The 22,930-nt window shown below is 33.5% G+C and overlaps 1 protein-coding gene and 1 long non-coding RNA gene across 24 annotated transcripts in view; both read left to right on the top strand.

Moving 5' to 3' along the window:
- Nucleotides 1-22,930, top strand: part of ubn1 (ubinuclein 1) — a 192,149-nt gene that overhangs the window by 49,072 nt on the left and 120,147 nt on the right. The window lies entirely within an intron of this gene.
- LOC147846685 (uncharacterized) overlaps nucleotides 1-22,930 on the top strand; it is a 165,456-nt gene that overhangs the window by 49,318 nt on the left and 93,208 nt on the right. The gene's annotated exons all lie outside the window — the stretch shown is intronic.

Here is a 22,930-nt window from a genome sequence, read left to right as displayed (position 1 = left end):
GGGCCAGGTGTGTGAGTGTATTGCAGGATGGGGTCTGTAGTTCATTAGTGGCATATTTGTAGTGCTCCAGCTATCTGCAAAGGCTAGATCGCTGGTAATTGTGACAGAATATATTTGACAATATATTTTTTAAAATACTATTTAGCTTAAAGCACAATTTAAAGGCTTAAGGTTAAATAGGCAAGTTAGGGTAATTTCTCTTATTCTAGCAGATACAAAACAAATAAGACTTTCTCTAGAAGAAAAAAAAAAACATTATAGGAAATACTGTAAAAAAATCCCTTGCTCTGTTAAACATCATTTGGGAAATATATGAAAAAGAAAAATCACAGGAAGGCTAATAGTTTTGACTTCAACTGTATACACATGCAGATGTTGGTTTGTAGGTTTACTAGAAAAGGACTTCTTATGTACTGACTATGACCAGAGAATAATATAAAGATTTGCAGACTAATATTTTGATGACATCACAGATTTGGCCCGCGTCATTATTGGTTCGGCCACACGGCTCTCCCCTTCATTTCTCTTCATGACATCATGTAGCCTGCAGCCTCAGGCTAGGTTAAGCCAGGCAATTACCTAGCGTTTGATTTTAAAGGCTCAGTCTCTCATTTCTCACACGCACGCTTGTCTCATTGACTTTAATGACCCCGGGGCTTTGCTAGTTCTCGTTTCGAATCAGTTCTCCCTTCCTTACTCTCACTTTCTCCCTCCCCCCGTCGCTCCTCTACTCTTTAACCCTTCTCTCCTCCTTCTTTTGTGTGTTTCTCTCCCTTTCCCCTTCTCATTTTTATCATTAATTATTAGTCACTCTCTTTTCTCTGTGGTGCTGAGCTGATGACAGCTAATTAAGTGTTGGCTGGTGCCTCCCTCTCTCTTTCTCCTTTTCCCTCATTTCTGCTTTTCTCATATTTGTTTCGTTCTCTTTTTTTTGCTCTGATCTCATTGTCTTTAGTCGTCCTCTCAGTCTTTATTTATTCTAAATGAAATCTCTGTCCATCTGTCTTTTGCTTGTGGAGATCAGCAGTTGTGCAGCACTTCGTCTCATGGTTAATTACATCACCTAATATGCACATTCAGTATGATATTCTTATCTGCATTAAAATAATAAACATTATGTCAGGTTGTGTCAATAACTATGTTTCCATCCAAAGATGCAAATTAGGTTTAGGTGCAAAACTGGAATATCGCATAAAACATTTGCGAATAAAGCAGTTATCAATCTATGACTAAAATTACCACTTCATGATAATTTGACGGCAAATATCAAAAAGGGAAATAGAATTTGCTCTGATAGGAAAAGCCACTGTGGGACTTTTATATATAATAAATGACCCCAGAAGACAAAACGAAATGAACAATTGCTTTTGGAGGCATAATACAGGTCTTTGGTAATGCAGAAGCTTAATTGGAGTAATAATGGTGAAGCACTTTGACAGATTTTGGCTGAGGGATTTTAGAATGACCTCAGATGTTGTGCTATGTGATTGAGCAGCTGTGTTGACCATTAATGCCGTTCCATTACACCTATTTTAATCACATGATCAGCATGTCACATGATCAGCACACTTTATCAGCATGATATTTTTTTGGATGCGAATACTCTGATTTGTTTGGTAAACATGTTTTCATTGTATTTTATGCAAATGATCTCTTATTGGATAAAAAGTTTATTCGACTCAGTCTTTTAATGCACAAAATGTATGCATATCTTGGTGTTTACATTAAGAATTTTTAATGCTGTATTCCAAAATGTGCATAAAAATAGGTGGAAGGAAACATACTATAACTTATTACATTTATGTACCACCACTGAAATTTTTGTTTGTCAAGGATTTTGAGAGCCATTGACATTGTAAACTTTGAATTGATTTTTTCCTCTACACAATCTTGAGATTGGATTGACCCAATATTTCCTTTTAATATTTCTATTGTAAAGAAGAGAGATGACTCTATTTTGTGGACTCCATCAAATACTCCATTTTGTATTTATTTATTTTCGCAAATTGTTTCATAATAAATTAATAATATGTGCACTGGGCTCAGTGTATATGGTTTTTGTGTGTGACAGTTTTAGGATAATAGATATGACAATTCAAAAGTAAACTATAAATGGTTCTTTTTCTTTTTACAAATGTTTAGGATTGGTTTGACTTTGACCCAATATTTCATCTTATTTCCTTAGTAAAGAGACGATTTCAAAATCAAAGACTCTTCTATATTTCTTTTACAGTTTTTTTTTCTTTTGCTAATTTTTTCAAAATGTATTATTTTATTTAATATACATCAGGGGTCACCAACCCTGTTCCTAGAGAGATACCTTCCTGCAGAGTTCAGTTCCAACCCTGATCAAACACACCGGAACCAATTCATTAGAACTTAAAATAGCACTTGATATTTACAGACAGGTGTGTTTGGTCAGGGTTGGAACTGAAATCTGCTGGAAGGTATCTCTCCGGGAACAGGTTTGGTGACCCCTGATATACAGTGCATCATACTGAGTGTACAAGGTGTCTGTGTGTGACAAGTTTTTGGGAGAATGGATACCATACACCACATATGAAAATCAAAACCTTTAGTAAAACATTATAAATCATAATTCAGGGAAACTGAATATTTAAGTAGTATCTTATTATATAGAGTATATATACACTTAGCGGTCACTTTATTAGGTACACCTTACTAGTACTGAGTTGGACCCCTTTTTGCCTTCAGAATTGCTGTAATCCTTTGTGGCATAGCAAGGTACTGGAATTATTCCTGAGATTTTGGTCCATATTGACATGATAGCATCACGCAGTTGCTGCAGATTTATCGGCTGCACATCCATGATGCGAATCTCCCATTCCACCACATCCCAAAGGTGCTCTATTGGAATGAGATCTGGTGACTGTGGAGGTCATTCGAGTACAGTGAACTCATTGACATGAATCACACTTTTTTACATGGAGCGTTATCCAGCTGTAAGTAGTCATCAGAAGACGGGTACACTGTGGTCATAAAGGGATAAAGATGGTCAGCAGCAAAACTCGGGTAGGCTGTGGCATTGTCACGATGCTCAATTGGTACTTATAGACCCAAAGGGTGCCTAGAAAATGTTCCCCACACTATTATACCACCACCACCACCACCATTATATGAGTTACTGTTGCCTTTCTATCAGCTTGAGCTAGTCTGGCCATTCTCCTCTGACCCCTGACATTAACAAGCCATTTGCCTCCACAGAACTGCGGCTCACTGGATATTTTTTCTTATTTGGATCATTCTCTGTAAACCCTAGAGATGGTTATGTGTGAAAATCCCAGTTGATCAGCAGTTTCTGAAATACTCAATCCAGCCCGTCTGACACCAACAACCATGCCACGTTCAAAGTCACTTAAATCACCTTTCTATACCCTATTCTGATGCTCTGTTTGAACTGCAGCAGATTGCTTGACCATTTCTACATGCCTTAATGCATTGAATTGCTGCCATGTAATTGGCTGATTAGAAATTTGTGTTAACGAGCAGTTGGACAGGTGTACCTAATAAAGTGGCCGGGGAGTGTATATTACTACACCTATTTGTATTAACTGACAGTTTAAAAAATAATGCACATTATCTGACATTATTTACCGAACTAGAACTTGTTTCTTTTTAAATGACTAGTCTGACCACATAGGATAAACAATGTGGACTAATATTTAGTTTTTGTGCTGATGACATCACAGATTGACAGCTAAGTAAGTATTGGCTGGTGCCTCTCTCTCTCTCTCTCTCTTTCTCTCTCTCTCTCTCTCATTTCTCCTTTTCTCTTGTTTGTTTTTCTCTTGTTTCTTCCTCTGCATCTCATTGTCTTTAGTCGTCCTCTCAGTCTTTATTTATTCTAAATGAAATCTCTGTCCATCTGTCTTTTGCTCTTGGAGATCAGCAGTTGTTCAGCGCTCCGTCTCATGCTTAATTACATCTCCTAATATGCTCATTCAGTGCTGCAGGCGTTGTCAGACTATCTCATATTAACTCTCGGTGACAGTAGTGTGTGTTACACTATCACACTCATTTGTCATGCTAGCATTACAATGCCATTTGTCGCCATATTACTGATGATAGTGATGCTGATGTTGTCAGTTCTTCAGAGAGGTTGTGAATGCTTCCTTTCAGGGTGGTTGAAAATGTCATGTGGTTTCATTATGGTTTATTTAAAAAAAGCAGTTTTAAAGCTGATTAAAGCTTTAATTATTATATTTTATTATTATTATTATTACATATTGATTTAAAATATATTAAGGTTAAAATGTTATGTATTAGTGAATTAATAAAAATATTCCTGGTGTTCATAAATTTGTTAAATTACGTAAATTTTATATATAACAGTACAGTAAATTGTTCAGTGAATATAGGTAATATATTTAGATTTATTAAACAGTTATATTTATTAAAATAATATATTAGTCACTCGACATCTTTAGAAATAGAAAGATATGACATTTAAATTCATGCAAATTATTGTAAAATGAATTACAAACTATCACATTTCATATAATTTTTTCTGATTATATACCCCTATATACATTTCTGGAGAGCACCCAATATGTCCCAAGAGCTACGTTTTATTTGGAGTTTTTATTTTCACAAATTTGCTTTGAGATCTCGAGGGTCATTCATGCCTGCTCTTCTCACGTAAGTCCACCACAATCGACCACAAGAACAATCGACTGACCGACCCTCATGCCTCCCTAAACCCAACCGATAGGGTTTTCAAATGCACCGATTGACCAGCGCTCACCCACTTCCCTAAACCCAACCGACAGTTTTAAAAAGCAATCCCGAAAAAGAAAAGCTCTTGAGGCTGCCTGCTTTTTACCACGTTTTAGATTTTCCACATTCTCCCACCCTGTTATTTAATTTTTTTTTTTTGGCTTTTGTTTTTGTCTTACCTGCTTTTTGGAACTGTTCTACGCCAGACTCGAACCCCGTTGTCACGGTCAACACCACTCTCTATCTCAAATCCTCCGACGTACGTGGCGAGCCACCGGACAATATGGTAACAGCGAAAAAGCTGTCCACACGCAAGTAAGCGGTAAGCTGGTAAGCACAAAAACAGCATCATACTGCCCCGTATCATTCGTTTTAAAGACGAAATAGAGCCATACGTTCCTCTGGCTACATAAATCTCCAGAAACGTATAAAGGGCTACGTTTTCAGAACGAGCCAATGTTGTTTTTGTTTCTCTTGATTTTTTTATTTTATTTTTTTTTTACATTTTATTTAATTTTTTTTTTCTAACATATAAATTTGGCCTACTCATTTTTGGATAATAGTCATAAATTGTTTTGTTAGATTAGCTCCAGAATTGAGAGAGATATAAAGAGAAAATATTAAAAAATATTTTTAAAAATCTCATCGTAAACAGAAATTGGGGAAAGAAATATAGGGGGGGGGGGTTAATATATTGTGGTATTCTGTATCTGTTCTGCATTTCTGAACATAATAGTTTTAATAACTCATTTCTAATAACTGAGTTATTTTATCTTTGCCATGATGACAGTAAATAATATTTGACTAGATCATTTTCAAGGCACCTCTATACATGTTAAAGTGACATTTAAAGGCTTAACTAGGTTAATTAAGTTAACTAGACAGGTTAGGACTGAAGAAAAAAAATATTATCAGACATACTGTGAAAATATCCTTGCTCTGTTAAACATCAATTGGGAAAAAAGAAAAAGAAATCAAAGAGGGGCTAATAACTCTTGACACTGCGTGTGTGTGTGTATATATATCTGAAACATGTCAATGTTTTGAAAAATGCTTTTTCTTCATGAAAACAAAAATTATTTTTACTACTCATAAATTTAAGACCGGCTCTGCATTGTTGAGATAAATTGGAAATAAGACTGGAAAACAGCTTAAATAAATTAAAATAACAGTGTGTCACATTAAGAGCCAACCAAGCATATGTACGCCAAAGCCAGCTGGACAAACAGAGCCTGAGCACAAAACTGGTTTTGGTTAGTTTGGTTTCTGATGGGAGGTAAAAATTCCAAAGGCTTGAAAAAAAAAAAGTAAACTCCACACCATTGGGAGGGAATAAGAACTGCTTGTAATTCCTAAAAATACAAATATAAATATTACAGACATTTAAAACAACTCTAAAAAGTTATTCAAGAACTGATTAAATTAAAGACTGAGCTAATGCCATAGAATAATACTTTCAGTTTCCTCTGATTATCTTTTTTACGCTATATGATGAATATAACGATATGATGGGGAAATTATTTGTATTAACTCATTTTTTTAAACAGTTTTTTTTCTAAGCAGCAAAAACTGAACGATCAACACCTAGTAAAAGCAGCTTCATATGCTGGGAGAGCATTAGTTATGTGTATTATAAAGAGAGAAAAAAAGAAGTGGCTCACACTGTATGCAATGTTTTGGATGGTACTAATTGCACTTTCTAGCAATTTGGACTCTCATACTTGTATGTGTGTTTGCAAGTTTGTTTTTTTCCCCCTTACCGGATCACTTTGTTGCAAACTAACACAATCTGCAGTAATATTTACACCTTTGGATGTTCATTAAATGTGAGACAAAAAGAAAGAAGCAGAAGCAAAAATGTGGATGATAAACTCTCTAGTTTGCTCGATTTTCTAGTTTGCTTTCACTTTATACTTCTTATTTTTTTTCTTCATCTTTTGCAGTTTTTTCTTCTCCTGCATTTTTACCGGAATCTCTAATCCCGCAGTGTTGGCCCCCGAAACAATTATGAAGATTTGCATTATTTATGGATTACACTTGAAGCCAAATGAAGCATATTGACATTGTCTCAGAAATAGCATGTTCCACTATAATTAAGCTTTATTTCTGTCATTTTTCTGCGGTAGAACTTAAAAACATGGAAAAGACTGCAGAGTTGCTTGATCTTAAAGGCTAAAAGTGAATCACATTTGGACAACTGTTTTTGTAATTCCCCCTCACAGAGTCAAGTCAGTCCTGCTATGTTTTATACTTGGATATAATTGTGCTGTAATTTAATTAAGCCATTCTAAAAATGCATTAACACTTAAACTTTGTTAATAATAACCTCATTAAATCTACAAGCTAAAGTTTGCTGTTGCTCACTGCGGGACTGAGCTTACATGGAATTTAAACTTGAAGGTCATTTTGATGTTTTTTACTGCTGTAATTTTACTAAACAAGATCCATTCATATTAATTGGTTTGTTTTTGTGTAATAGTGCAAAACATCACAAAATGTATTAAATCTGATGAGCTAACTAATGTTTATGGAGTGGTTTTTCCACCTAAAAGATGTCTCTTTCTGGATTTATGATTTAGATATCATTAGGCAGTAGACTTTTACTATGTAAAACATAATAAATTAAACAAATTGTCCAAGGTAGCGCTTTTTTGGTAAACAGATTATAGAAAGTAAAAGTGAAGAAACACTTGCAATATATAAAATTATATTAAATATATATTAAATTGCTAAATTTCGTTTGCTGGCATGGAGTGGGTTTGGGTTTGTTCTTTAAAACGTGAAAAGCTTTAAATAAAGTATTTCTTTATTTTTTTAATTGCACAATTTTATGGTAAAATGTAAACCATTGTACTCGCATCGTAACTGTGCTTTAGTGTTAATACACAGGCTGTCACTGAGACCAAACCTTTTAAAAGTTACTTACTTGTACCTTCATGCTGGTATCAGTATGACCCTTTTAACATGGTTGTGCTATTAATGAAAATATATAAAACAGTGACTCAGTGGTTAGCTCTGTTTTTGCAGAATAAATCAAATCTTATTGAATAACACACAAGCAGAATAAAACTGCTACACATTGACATTCCAGATCAGCTCTTTCTGCATTATCTTAAGCATTAAATGTATTCATATCATGTGTCGTGCAACTCTAAAAATCTTGTTATACCTATTTTGTGGGTGACATGGTGGCTCAGTGGTTAGCACTGTCACCTCACAGGAAGAAGGTTGCTGGTTCGAGTCCTGGCTGGGCCAGTGGCCATTTCTGCGTGGAGCTTGACTGTTCTCCCCCTGTTGGCGTGGGTTTTCTCTGGGTGCACCGATTTACCCCATAGCCCAAAGACGCACTATAGGTGAATTGGGTATCCGCTGCTTAAAACATATGCTAGAATAGTTGGCAGTTCATTTCACTGTGGCGACCCCTCGTAATCAGGGACTAAGTCGAAGGGAAATTAATGAATGAATAATTTAGTTTTTTTTATTTTGGCCTCTAACAATTACAAAAAAACAATAATGAAGATAAAACAATTATATTCATACATTACATATTCCAGCCATTTTCCAGGAATCTGCATTTGTCAGAACACAGACATATAAAGTTATCTTTTAGCTCAAGCTGTGCACAAATATATATATATATATATATATATATATATATATATATATATATATATATATATATATATATATACACGAGCAAAAATGTGTCAATATGCGGCACTTGTTCACATAAACACTCCTTTATTCTTTTGTTATGTCAAAAAATACATTCATTCATTCATTTTCTTTTTGGCTTAGTCCCTTTATTAATGAACCACCAACTTATTCAGCATATGTTTTACTCAGCGGATGCCCTTCCAGCTGCAACCCATCACTGGGAAACACATACTCATTCAACCACTCGTACATATGGTCAATTTTAACCTACCCGATTGACCTGTACCACGTCTTTGAACTGTGGTGGAAACCGGAGCACCTGGAGAAAACCAGGTGGGAGAACATGCAAACTCCACACAGAAATGCCAACTGACCCAGCCGAGGCTCGAATTAACGACCTTCTTGCTGTGAGGCGACAGCACTACCTACTGCACCACTGTGTCGCCCTGTTTTCGAAACGCAAATTTTGTTTTGGAGCACACTACTAATAGATATCCTGAAAACTAACAGACTGAAACTAACATCCTAAAAAAATCTTAATTTTCACAGGACCTTTAAAGTGACAGTGGGTTAATTTGCTGCTGCCAGCCATCCTTATTATTATTAATATTATTATTATTATTAATAATAATAATATTAGTAAAAAAAATTTAATCCTTTAGTGATTCTTACTGCGAGTCATTAAATAAATTCATCAAAAACATTTTGTTCATGTGGCGCACTCATAATTGTTTTAAATAATTGTGATTTTTTTTCTCCATAATCTAGAAGCCCTGCCATTTAGCTATAAATGTGTACATTTAGAAAAAGTATTACGCCATATACCTCTATTTCTGAGAGCATAGAAAACCATTTAACTTGTTAATTAACAAAGTATTTAACAATTTATGGAAATGATTAGTTATACAAAATATTAATGTATTGTGATGTGGAGACATTATTTTTTAATAGAATGTATTTAGTTGTGGTATAGAAATGTGTAGATTTTAGGAAGTTATTTTGAAAAGCAAATGTAATATTTTATCCAGTAAATTAAGACGGGATATAAAAATGTTTTATGTTACTAACTTTATTGTTTTGACTTAATATTTGATATTTAACCCAGTATATAAAAGTAATGAGTTGTACTGTAGATCTGTAACATGTTGTTAAATTATATGTAATAAATCAAATGTCTTTAAATAAAATGTACTGGTATTATCAATTATTTACAATATATACAGTATATTTACAATATGATGTGTAAATATTTTTTTATTTCATTATTTATAATAACAAAAAATTTCAATGATTTTGATATTGATTTTTCCAATATCGTGCAAGACAGTAGAAACAAAAAAAGTGTGCTATTTTAATAAATGATCTAAAAATTGATTAATATTATTTTATTCAGCATGTAAATACATATACAACGTAGAGATGTATAAAGTAATGACCAAAAAAAGGATATTCAACATTTTATCTGGAATATACAGATGGTTACATAATAGAAATACATGCATTTTATTTGTTAAAAAAAAAATATATATATATATATATATATATATATATATATATATATATATATATATATATATATATATATATATATATAATATTGTATTCATGTTTTATTAAAAACAAATGTTGTGTAGAAATATATATGTTTTATAACATTATTGCAAAAGGGTAATGAATATTTAATCATATATATTAAGAATAATGTGGTGTAGAAACATATACATTTTACAAAATCATTAGTAATTTAATATATACTGTAATAACCTGTGAATGATCTCACATGATAGTGTAGAAATTACACGGTTTTAAAAGGATTTGTAATCAGTTATTCGGTCTATATAATAATGATCATTTGGAAAAAGCATCTGTAACACTTTCTTTGACATGCTAACACATATTTGTGCTATACAAACGCATTGAGTTTGCTGACCACAAGATGGCATGAACCGCTCTTCTCGTCAGGCTCGTGTTTTTGTGTATGTGTCTCTCTGTGTGTGTCTGTGTGCACGAGCGAGAGCGTTTTCAACACCCACTGGTGTCCAGATGCTGCTGTCAGCACGGTCTTCCAGCATGTTACCCTCCACACACACTCTCTCAATACACTCACACACACATGCAGACAATGGCAGGGGTGTGGAGCGCATGAACCGTGACTCCCCCATAATTACTATCCGGCCCGACTCAAGCTGCTCCGCTCAGGGTGAAGAGCGTCTGACCGTTGGCCTGTTCAGCCTTTGTGTGTGAGTTTATGTGTTCATCTGAGTCCTGTTCATCTGAGGCTGTTACGCTGCTCTCTGTTAGAGCATGTTAAACAGGCCCGGAGGCAATCAATTCCCCTTTAGCCCTCACACACACCCACGCACACACATATGAGCAGAGCAGAAACTGAAACTGATATGCAGACTATAGGTTTGTATCTGCCTTAGTAAACATTGATCATGTGTGGGTTTTTTTTGTTTTATTACAGCCACTTGACCAATTGATCTAGTATTAATTATTTTATTAATTATTTTAATGTTCACCAAATGTCCACTTACGTTAATGTGCTAACTGGTCTTTATCAATGTGTAATAATTAATCAAACACTATGAAATACACCAATAAAAGGTTTTTTAAACATAATTAAACAGCGTTTGAAGTAGGGCTGCACGATATATAGTTTCAGCATCTATATTGTGTGTATTCACAACAGTCACATCACAAGATTTGTATATGTTGAGTCTGAACTACAGCTGACTAAAAGCAACAGAAATGTATTTAATTACTGTATTTACACAGAATCTATATTATTTATACAAAAAAAAAAGGTTTTCTCACTTAGAATTTTTATAGTTTCTATTCCAAATATGTACAATTCAGAATGAAAATGAGATTATTTTACTTACACCAATGACTGTTTTAAGGAAAAACTCTTCATTTTAACCTATTTCTTCTGAAGTTCAAAACAAACAATATTGTTGATCTAAGAATTTTTAGATATTTGGCCTAGAAACGAGACAAAACAAAGTAAGAAAAGCATGTTTTGCATTGTGATCTAAATACTGTTAGAGGGGCGAGGCAGTGGCACAGTAGGTAGTGCTGTCGCCTCACAGCAAGAAGGTCGCTGGTTCGGTTGGCGTTTCTGTGTGGAGTTTGCATGTTCTCTATGCCTTCGCGTGGGTTTCCTCTGGGTGCTCCGGTTTCTCCCACTGTCCAAAGACATGCGGTACAGGTGAATTGGGTAGGCTAAATTGTCCGTAGTGTATGAGTGTGTGTATGAATGTGTGGATGTTTCCCAGAGATGGGTTGCGGCTGGAAGGGCATCCGCTGCGTAAAAAACTTGCTGGATAAGTTGGCGGTTCATTCTGCTGTGGCGACCCCGGATTAGTAAAGGGACTAAGCCGACAAGAAAATTAATGAATCAATACTGTTAGACCCACCAGAAAACTTTTTGTGAAACTGTAATCATGTCGCATTATTTATCACAAAAAAAATAAAATATCACAATATCGGATTTTTTCCATTATCATGCAGCCCTAGTTTGAGGGGGAAGAGATTTAAAATGTACAGAGCTCTTTAAAAAAAAAAAAAAAAGTAATATTTTTGATATCTAGCAATATATTCATGGTAATTACTGGCAGTTTGGCTGTAAGCTTTGCAACATTTGGCATACTCTAAACTGAAATCAATTTTTGGCCATTTGGATTTTCTTTTAGCTTATTAAAAGAAAAATGCACTAAAGCATGCAGATCACTTTAAATAGGTGCTCAGCCAAACAGCAAAAAGTAAAAAAATATATATTCAAAAAGAAAGCAACACCAAAGCTCCAAAAATCCCAATTTATTAAATGAAATAGGCTGATACAAAACAAGTAATGTATACAATAAATAATAATAATAATAATAATGCACCCCCCCCCCCCAAAAAAAAAATACAACAAAATACAGGCAAAAAAAAACTAATTTGGGATTGAAGTTGTTAAGTGTCCACGTCGGGTGGGGGGAGATCTTAATAAGTTGCTGTTACAACATGAAGCCTTTTGAATTTTTCATCTTGATACATTTTCTTTGAGAGGATTAAATGATGAGTTTAATTTTCGTCCTTTTCTTTAAAGTTTAACCAGTTGTTTTGATATTAGGTTTTTTGGCTATATTTTGTTGTATTTCTTTACAGACAAGACTTCATACATAAATTGTATAACTAATTCATGAAGCATTCCATATTAGCACATATGAGAGATTATCATTCCTTACCCAGTGTAAGAAACCCAGTAGAAATGAAATTAAGAAGTGATTTGCGGTAAATAGCAAAGTATCGTGAACTGCATTGAAACACCAGCGGCTGTAATGTGTCCATCTTCAATTACTGTATTTATTGGCTCAATTTTTGGCCGTTTATGTTTTATTTTAGCTAATTCAGAAATAAAAAATAATGTGTTTCTTTAATCTCAGTTTTCCTTTTAATGTTAATAATGCAGTTAAACTACATCTTACAACCGCAAATTAACCCAGCCAGTACACCCTAGCAACCTCACGTTTTTTTATATATAAGGACAAGACTTCATACTTAAATTGTATAACAAATTCATGCAGCATTTCATATTAGTGCATATGAAAGATTATCATTCCTTATCCAGTAAAAGAAACCTAGAAATCAATTTAAAGCCGCCTTTCCACTGCACAAGACATTCGAACATGACTGACGGAATACGCTCGCTTGTGGCAGAATTTTCGCACTTTCGCATTTATCTTGTCGCACAGAATTTTCAGTTTTGTTGTGCAAATAAAGGAGTGCGAAAGCTATTAAGAGCCTTTATTCTCCGTGCGCTCACCATGGTTGAATAAATGAATGAATATTAGAAAATCATAGACCGCTAAAACTTTTGGAGTAAATATGGAGACAACGTAAACAAAAATATTTTTTATTACTCGTTTATTAATAAAAATGTTTTTTTTTAATATAGACTTTTTACAGATACAAAAACAAAAAATACTATTTCTCATCTCGCACACACGGACCTGCTTGGACAACACTGGAATGCATCACATCCGGTCGGCCGGTCGCATACAGTCTAGTTCAAATAATTCAACATATTCACAGCTCAAATCTGATCCGAATTTTCACCATACTGAGATGAACATAACTCCATGCAACTCCTGGACTACTCTACATTGGAAATGAATGACTTCTGGTCTGTCCCTCATTTGTCCTGTGCAGTGGAAAGGCAGCTTAACAAGTGATCCGCCGTAAATCTACAGTAAAGTACCGCAAACTGCATTTAAACACCAGCGGCCGTAATGTGTCCATGTTCAATTACTGTATTTGTTGGCTCAATTTTTGGCCACTTCTATTTTATTTTAGCTAATTCAGGAATAAAACTATTTATTTTAGTTTAATTTTAGTTTTTCTTTTAATATTAATAATGCAGTTAAACCTTTTCAGCTGCATGCAACCGCAAATCAACTTAGCCAGAACACCCTAGCAGCCTCACTTTTTTTAATACAAAGACATAACTTCATTCATAAATTGTATAACTAATTCATGTAGCATTTCATATTAGCGCATATGAGAGATTATCATTCCTTACCCAGTGTAAGAAACCCAGTAGAAATCAAATTAAGAAGTGATTTGCGGTAAATCTACAGTAAAGTACCACAAACTGCATTTAAACACCAGAGGCTGTAATGTGTCCATGTTCAATTACTGTATTTGTTGGCTCATTGATTGCCCGAGCGTGAGACGTCTGCTTTTATGACGAGAGGCCTTCATCTGGGCCGATTATGGTAAGAGTAGGAGTTAAGTGTGTCAATTTGCCCAAGAAAAACTCGGCACCCAAATGGGGTCAAGCCCTGAGATGTGAGACGTTTCCCTCCACTCTACGCATAATTGAAAAATCTATTTTACTGAAATGAAGGGGAAGTGGTGGAGGCGAGGGGGAGGACAGAACGAATGAACGAATGAAAGAAAGAAAGAGGACGGGATTCAGCAGAGGTTTCTAAAGGGGGATGGGCTGAAGGACGGCAGGAAAAAAATGAGGGTGGAGTTAGATTGTACTGTTTGCCATAACCGATATAATAGCTGTAAGATTAGCGTTTGTTTATAAAAATGTAAAAATGGTAAAGTCATCGTATCTCTGCGTTGTTGCTTTGAGGCGATTGCTTAAGAGTCTGACATTTCTAATGAGAGCATGTAAGGAAAGGAGAGCAAGTGAGGAAGGGAGGCACAGAGGGTTAAATACACCTGATCTCCAGCGGTCCCCAGGAAGCCAACCTCATTTATGTCTTGAGTTATAGAAGCACAACTGATCCATTTATTAGACTCATACAATTTCTTTAAATTAATGTTATTTTTATCTCTCTCTCTCTGCTAGAGCTGGGTAATTTACAGTAGCAAAATTAAAAATAGTTTGTTGTCATTTGACAGGTTTAAGTTTTATTTGAGAGATTTAACCGCTTAAGTAAAGTAATTTATATGCTTAGTTATAATGGAATTGTGGAATCCAGACATAAAAACAGAATTAGAAGTGCTGTGGAATACAGAACTTTACAGAACTTGGTCATTTTTGGATGAGTAGATTAAAAGTAATGCTGTACACCTAATCACAGACTACAGTATAGTGTTTGTTATTAAATATTGGAAATAACTATATACCTTTAATTTTGACAGCAGTAGAGAGTTTAAAAGATCAAAGATCTCCACACATTCATTAAGTGATCAGTATGGTGTAAATGAAAAGCAAATTAGTGGTTAAATATCTTTGGAAAAAAGGAAGCTTGAAATGCAAAGCCAAATATGGATTTAAAAATGGTACAGAAAAATTGTAGACACTCATTTTTAGTGGTCTACTTCAAAAGCCAAGACATTTTTTGTAACAACAGTGAAAAAATCAAATTATAAAGAGTCTTAGAAAAACATTATACATCATCAAGTTTCCTCTGCTCTGCTTTTTCACTTTTTTATTATTATTATTATTATGTGAAAAGAGAATATGCAATCACAGTACATTATAAAAAAAAAAAAAAAAAAAAATTATATAATTTACAAATTACAGTTGTTTTTAAAGCCTTTTTTTGTAAAAGAGTTAGAAGTAATACTGCCTTTCAGTAAGCGAAATATAAAAAAAGGTTTTTGGTTAGTAAAGTTACATTTATGTATACAGCATTTTGTTAATAAGATGAGAAGATTAAGGAAATATATTTTTTGTGCATTTTTATGGAAAGGTTCTATTTTTTAATTATCAAAACCAAACAAAACATTTTCCCATGGTAAGAAAAAGTCTTTATCAACATTCTCAATTACAAAAAGGGAAATATCTTTTTTGTATTTTACTAAGAGAGTATTCACTGAATATGTACAATAAATAATTATAAATTAAACTTCTTTTACCTTATTTGTAATTAGGTGGCTATTTGGGATGAGCCATATTTTTTTAATCAATATCAGGAACAAAAGAGTTCCAATAAAAAGCATTATTTGGAACTGATGCAGTTCCATTAAGAAATAAAGAGCGTATTGATTTCTTTGAAAAAGTTGCAGAGAAACAACATTTTCCTACCATTTTACTAGAAGGGTCTAAAGGGGGTTTCGCATGTTTTTTTTCTATGTAAACATGCACTTGACTGACATGTATGTCCATTGCACTTCAACATTTGTGAATTATAAGGTTTTATCTGCATTTAAGTATCCTAATTAATAGCATTAATTAACTAATTAACAAGCAAACATAATATACTGTAAGTTGTTGCAGAAAAACACTATGTGAGAAGTCGTTTGTCACCATAAAGTGACATAAAATAAAAATATTTAGCATAAAATTATGTTTTTAAGTTAATTATTTGTAATTAACCTTTTTTTTTTTTTTTTTTTGATTTGCATAAAGCAAAAACAATACATTTTTAGTGCACCAAGAGTCCATGATCACATTTCCTATTGCAACTTTATGCCCAGAATTTATAATGGGCTTTACATTTAAATACACATTTAGATTTTTCAGTTGGTACATTAAATCTCAAATAAATCAGACAATCAAAGTTATTTCAATAAAAATGTATTCATTATTTGATGAATTAAAGAATAAAAACACAGAATTTGTGTACTCAAATATAGATTTTTTTTTGTACCATTTTCTTTCCTGTTTTGCTTTCTGTGAGGGAGATTATGTATTATTTGATAAGTTAAAGAAAAAGAATAAAAACACAGAATTTTTGTACTCGGATACTCTCTTTTCTTACTGTTTTTTTCCCCTCTTTTGCTTTCTGAGAGAGAAAGAGGGGGAGGAGCAGGTCACACCCCGGCCAGGGGAGATTAGTTAACACCTAATCACCACTTTAACATGGTTAGAGAGACTGAATAAAGAGGGAGGCTGGAGGAAATTACAGTGTCATTGTCTACTGCTTCTAAACCCATTTCAGAAAAGAGTTTATTTAGGTTTGACTAATCCCTATTTCAATCGTATTTATCTTCCTTCTAATTAAGTTATTCTTACACCTCGCAAATTGCATTATTTATAGATCACACTGCTAATGTGGTGCATTTATATTTATTGAGTCAATAGATAAATCTGTTATAAACACCTCCTCTATCATTTTATTGTTTATATTTACATGTCAAGAAGCTACAATATAACAGCACGTAGCACAGCTGTTAGAAAAGCACCACTTAACTCCGTGTAAATACTTCCACTGTTGCGTAAATAATAATTAGTTGGAGAACTACAATTAACTGGGTGGAAACATTTCAACCTTTGCATAACCTCTGTGTTTCACTAAATATGCAGTCTTTTCGCTGATGTATTCAGTGATATTTTCCTTGCATAAAATCTTTTAATTTTTACAGTATTTTTGTGGTGATCTGACTTTTTTGAACTGCATCTCTTATTTTTGATTCATCGCCCAAACTTTATATGACACTGATTGACATACAGAGCAAGAATTTAAATTTAGGTTTTTAACATGAGACATTGTAAATGAACTTATATGTGCTAATTGAATGCAAGCAATAAAAACTTATTTGATTACTTAATTAAGTAATTAATTTGTGGCTTGTGGTTAAATCTTTTATGTACTGTACTTGTTTTTTTGTCTGCTCGTTGAGTTCATGAAGAAAAAGCAAAGGCAAATGGAGACCAGAGGAAACCCACACCAACACGGGGAGAACATGCAAACTTCACACAGAAATGCCAACTGAACCAGAATAGACTTTTTTGTTAACATTTATTATTATTTATTTAGGATATGCCTTTTTACATTCTGACTCCATGTCTAATCATTAAATCGTTAAAATGACTTTAATTAAATAAATTAAATACTCATAAAAATAAAACATGATGTGTTCTTTGGAATAGTGTACTTGTATTGTGATATTATTTTACCATTCTGGCATTATATATTGAGTGGCATAAAATGGTCTTAAAATGACAATCATATCGTTTATCACAATGTATTTTGGTGCAATATATTGTACAACAAAAACTAGATATCGTGACAGGCCTATGTACAATCAGTATTTAGTAAGTTAAATTGTTAATATTACCAGTTAAATCCTAAAGTGGCAATGAGGTCTGAAAAAATTTATTCATGGATTTACTCAATTTTATTTAACATCTGCAAACTATGGACTGAATTTTAACAAACAAATTAAATTTAGTAATGTTCAACTTAAGTTGTTTGTTTAAATTCAGCCCTTATGAATGGTTTGCAGCCACTTACCTTTAAAAAATTTACACAGTAAAAAAAAACACTTTATTTTATTTATTTATTTTTTTCTGGCAGCTAGGGTGCCGGAAAACACAGTAAAATAACGGACGTTAAACTACAGAAATTATTTTATTTTTATTTTTTTGCTGTAATCTTACAGTAGTTTTCTGCATTTTCTTGAGCTTATAATATTTAATATGAAATAAATATTGTGGAAAGTTATGTCAAATCCATAAAATTATAAATTTTCAACAGTGCTACAATTTAAATAATTTGTCGTCATTTATTCATTTTTTTTCTGGCTTAGTCCCTTTATTTATCTGGGGTCACCACAGCAGAATGAACCTCCAATTTATCCAGCATATGTTTTATGAGGATACCCTTCAGCTGCAACCAATCACCATCCATACACACTCATTCACACACAGACACTACGGATAATTTACCTTACTCAATTCACCTATACCACATGTCTTTGGACTTGTGGGGGAAACCGGAGCACCCGGAGGAAACCAAGGCAAGCACAGAGAGAACATGCAAACTCCATACAGAATTGCCAAATGACCCAGCCAGGGCTCAAACCAGCGACCTTCTTGCTGTGAGGTGATTGTGCTACCCACTGCACCACCGTGCCTGGCTGCCCAGTCGTAAAACAGTGTTTTAATAATTTATTTACCAACAGTTATCATGACTGCAACAAACTTCAAATTATCCAAAAGATAAAAATTGACCACTGCAACAACATAAATTTCAGTTTATTTGTTTATAACTGCAACAATATAACATTTTTTTAAAAACTATATAATAAAACTATAAATAACATAACTATATACAGGGCTCGAAATTAACTTTTTTACTTGGTAGCACCGGTGCTCCCAACTTCAAATATTTAGGAGCACCAAAAAAATTTTAGGAGCACCAGAAAAAATTTAGGAGCACCCACCAAAAATGAATGAGCACCTCTGCAAATAGTTTTTAAAGGGATTTATTGTATTTTAAAACAACATTAAGAAGACTGACAAAAACCAGAAACAACTATCTAACTAATGCTGCGAAGACATTGATATTTGTGTGCAATAATTACAAAATGAATGTCTAATAATTAGGCCATAGAATATTAATGATGATAAAAAATGACAATAATAGTAATGATTTCCATTTCTCATTATGATACTGCCTTGAATGTGCATGAATGTAGGTTATCTGCTGTAAAAAGTCTGTTACTTTATGAAAAATAATAGTATAGTATAGTATAGTTTGCATCAAACAAAAATGAAGCATTGCAGTAAGAAATGTTTTTTTTTGTACAGCTGTTTTATAAGCATGTCAATTAATATGCATGTAAATATTATTTCTGCTACAAAACAAACAAAAGATTATAATAAATAATTCAATTCAATGATGAAAGCTGCAAAGCAGTCATCAGTAAATAAAAAAAAATAATAATATACAACTCAAAAAAAGAATAGACAAAAGAAAGTAAGTAAAGTCTCACTTCTATCACTCTTTAAAAGTTTTGGTTTCAGTTTGTCAATTTAAAGGTTCAGTCTGAGCTGATTTTCATTTTTCTGAGTTAGTGGAAAGCTGGCGAGTCAGCTGACCCAATTTATGAGCAGGCAGAGCAGGACTCTTGCGCTAACGATCGGCGCAATACCGGTCTTTGTTATGAGCCGCAGTTTCAGTGTAAACTTAGTAAAGGCGAGCTTCTTTGGCGATGATACAGTATTTGATTTGACTTTTAGCGGACATTTGCGCTGAACACGCAGTGAATGCAACGCATCGAGATTCTGCCACCTTCTCCAAGAAGCGCGTACTCGATTGATCACAGCTGGCGGATCATTATTCACCACGTGACGTGTCATGATGGCTTTCATCTGCGCCTCAACTTTAGGTGGGGTTTGCCAACCTGTGTGCTTTAAGTTTTCACTCTTCAACCGTTTGTATTTCCCGTGGTCATAAAAGCTCCTTCCCTGTCATCTGACAGCGGAAAGTCTTGAGTGATTGACAGCTAATATGAACCAATATAGCGGCAGGGAAGACCAATTCAGCACGTTTTTACAAAAAATCAAAACAGGTCGCACTACAACCATTATCTGCAGTCGCACTAATGCGCCAAAATATATTATGAGGTCGCATAGATAAATTTTCGGGCGCATATGCGACCAAAATGGTCGCAATTTCGAGCCCTGTATATATCATAACTATATCATATCCCTTTCACAAGATGTTGGTGATGCATTTTAGTTGTAATCAACATCTTAAATCCTTCAAAAAGTTTTTAATATTTAGATTGTTTAAAAAAATGTATGTAGATTTATTAAACTAGTTAATCCAATGAATAATTTTTTTTTTCAGGGTAAAATCTATGGACAGAGTGTTAAAAAAGTTATTAATATATATTGAATTTTACTCTGATTCCTGTTTGTACTCTGATGACTTGCTATGTTCATTTATTTCATTTTTTAGCAGTTTTTATTCACGCCTGAAATATCATTTAAAAGGATGGATTCATGTAATTGCTTTACTGGACGTCATTTTAGAGGTCCTGTTGTGTACAAATAACCCCTTAAGTTGTCAGTCAGCCACACATTTTCACTTAGTAATTGTTAGTATTAAAGCTGTCAAACCTACAGATTTATAAATTATGTCCAGTGACAAGCCAGTAGACACTTGTGGACAAACACAGCAGTGTCTTAAGTAAACAACAGTTGTGTTTGAACCAGATTTGACCTCATTTGCTAAATCAATGGTTTTACCAGACAGGAGTGGAGTTCATGATAAAAATGACTCGGGTCAATTACCACAGGTTTCAAGAGAACAAGGAGAGAAAGTGTGTGTGTGTGTGTTTGAGTGGCGCGAGAAGGTGTTGTTAGAATCCTGTGGAGAGAGTTTACAGCCCACAATGAGAAAAACACACTGAAGAATTTAGTGAGAAACACACAAGCACTTACACTGTGACATATTTATAACCACATAAGCAGGTTACACTAATGAATCTGATTATGGAAGATTTTTCTGTGAAGTTTGTGACTTCATAAAAAAAGGGAATTGTAACTTTTTATCTCACAGTTCTGACTTGCTTGGAAAAAAAGTAAAGACTGATAAGCGAACTCAAAGTTTATTCACTCAGAATACTAGAAAATCTGTATTATGAGATGTTAAATTAGAATTCCGAGAAAAAGAAAAAATTCTAACATTATATGTACAGATTTCCAAGAATAGCAATAAATTTACGTAACATACTTGTGTTTTATATGTTACTTGTATGTGTATGTGTTAATGTCATGTTTTGTTTTTTAAGTCACATATTTTTGAGCCACATATAAAAAAAATTATTTCAGCAAAGTATTTAGCTGAACTTAACCTTAGACCCTTTTTTTTTTGATTTTATTAATTTGAAATCAATGCGCTGCAGCAAAAAGCTGTTCTTCAATATTTATCTTGTTTCTAATTACCTTTTACGAAAACAATATGCATTTTCTCACAACACAACAATGCAGCGCGATTTTGTAAATTGTCTTGCAAGAAAATGCAGTGCGTTTTTGTAAATTGTGTTGCAAGAAAACGCAGCGCATTTTTGTAAATTATTTACGTTGTGAGAAAATGCAGTATAGTTTCGTAAATAGTTTGTGTTGTAAAGAAATTCTCTGTGTTTTCATAAATTGTTTTCGTTTTGTAAAAAATTCTGCGTGTTTTCGTAAATTGAAAAAATGCAGCTTGTTTTTGTAAATTATTTGCTTTGTGAAAAAATGCAGTGTATTTTTGTAAATTGATTGTGTTGTGAAAAAATGCAGTGTTATTTTGTAAATTGTTTTCGTTGTGAAAAATGCAGCGTGTTTTTGTAGATTGTTTGTGTTGTGAAAAAAATGCAGCGTGTTTTCGTAAATTGTTTGCTTTGTGAAAAAATGCAGCGTGTTTTCGTAAATTGTTTGCTTTGTGAAAAAATGCAGCGTGTTTTTGTAAATAGTTTACGTTGTGAAAAATGCAGCGTGTTTTCGTAAATTGTTTGCTTTGTGAAAAAATGCAGCGTGTTTTTGTAAATAGTTTACGTTGTGAAAAATGCAGCGTGTTTTCGTAAATTGTTTGCTTTGTGAAAAAATGCAGCGTGTTTTCGTAAATTGTTTGTGTTGTGAAAAAATGCAGCGTGTTTTCGTAAATTGTTTGCTTTGTGAAAAAATGCAGCGTGTTTTTGTAAATTGTTTACGTTGTGAAAAATGCAGCGTGTTTTCGTAAATTGTTTGCGTTGTAAGAAACTGCAACACGCTTTCGGAAATTGATTGCGTTGTGAGAAAATGCAGCACATTTTGGTAAATTGTTTGCGTGGTGAGTAAATGCAGCGCGTTTTTGTAAATTGTTTGTGTTGTGAGAAAATACAGCATTTTTTTTTTTAAATGTGTATGTGTTGTAAAGATTTGCAGTATGTGTGCTTTTAAAGGGATGAAGATCTTTTCTTATTTTGCTGGTGTTTTTTGTAATTCACGTTACGTTCTCTTAGCCACTGTAGGTTTTTACTTAAAACATGCAAAATAATCTCCCAATGGGGTAAGCAAAGAAATCTTGTTTTTCATTTTGGCATAAGATTATTTTGCTTGCCTCATGGCAAATTATTTTGCTGGTTTTAGGAAAAAACTCACTTAATTTGGCATATTATTTCTTAAAACAAGACAATATTTTCTGCTTGTCTAGAAAATGCTGCTTGATTTTTAATTATCTGGATTAGAAATGAGACAAAAATCAAAGTAAGAAAAGCATTTTTTGCAATATGGACCCCAGTTTGAAGGCCACATGGCTAAAATAATTAAACACTGTTTATACTGAAACCCTTTAAACATTACAATTAAGAATAAAAAGCAAATGTTAAA

Source organism: Danio rerio, chromosome 1 (assembly GCF_052040795.2).
Source record: "Danio rerio strain M-AB ecotype USA chromosome 1, GRCz13ab, whole genome shotgun sequence".
NCBI classification, from domain to species: Eukaryota; Metazoa; Chordata; class Actinopteri; order Cypriniformes; family Danionidae; genus Danio; species Danio rerio.
Note: the sequence above shows the minus strand (reverse complement) of the source record. Positions and strands in the feature narration are given on the sequence as shown.